We start from the raw sequence: 1,181 nt of genomic DNA on the forward strand, positions 1-1,181 counted from the left end.
TCTCCATCATCATTACGAGGTGGGCATGTGTAACGTGTTGGAATGTGAGGTTCAAAGTACATAGATAAGAAATTTGAAATCTCTTTCAAGGTGTACGCCTCACAAATAGAGCCCTCTGCTCTTGTTTTATTCCGAACCTTTTTTTTTAGGTCAAATATGCATCTGTCAACAATATACATCTCGGATTACAATAAATTTCTCAATAGTATTGAAAAAAAAAATTTAAATAAACATATACCTTTCAAATGGGTGCATCCACCGATATTGCACACGTCCACCAACCCTAAGTTCATATGGCAAATGTATGACCACATGTTTCATAACATCAAAAAATGTTGGTGGAAATATCTTCTCTAGATGACAAATAGTAGTTACAACAGATTCTTCTAGATTCTTTACCTCAGATACTACAACTTCAGTTGCGCACAATGTTCTAAAAAATCTACTCAACTCGGACAATACCCCCCATATAGGTTTGTCTAACATATCATGGAATGCAAGGGGTATCAACTGTTGCATAATGACATGACAATCATGGCTCTTCAACCCATATAACTGTCTCTTGTCTATCTTCACAACCCGAGTCATGTTAGAAACATAGTCGTCCAAAAATCTCAAATGTCTCAACCATTGACATACCAGCTTTACTTGATTTGTACCAAGCACATACCTTGCCTTTGGTTTCAGTACTTTGCTATTGTACTCTTTGAGTTCCAATTCTGATCTTTTACATATCACTTTTAAATCCATACGTGCCTTTGGATTATCCTTTGTTTTTCCTTTCACATTCATTACTGTATTAAATACATTATCGAATACATTTTTTCAACATGCATGACATCTAAATTATGTCGTATCAATAAGGTTGGCCAATATGGTAGTTCCCAAAATATAGATTTTTTTTGTCCAATTGTGATCCTTCCCAAATCCAATAAAGGGTGTTGCCCTACAGGCATCTGTCAGTCCACATGGAAAGTATCACAGTCTTCTTAAAATCTCTATGTCAGACGACCTTGTTGGTGGACCTTCCATTACAGTTGTGCCTGCTCGAAACACATTCTTTTGTCATTGGAACGGATGATCGCTGGGTAGAAATCAACGATGACAATCAAACAAGCATAGCTTCCTTCCATGCGTCAATCTAAACGATTTTGTATCCTCCATGCAGTACAGACATGCTA

The sequence above is a fragment of the Nuphar pumila genome, chromosome 6, assembly GCF_984573655.1.
Source record: "Nuphar pumila chromosome 6, dmNupPumi1.hap1.1, whole genome shotgun sequence".
Taxonomy (NCBI): Eukaryota; Viridiplantae; Streptophyta; class Magnoliopsida; order Nymphaeales; family Nymphaeaceae; genus Nuphar; species Nuphar pumila.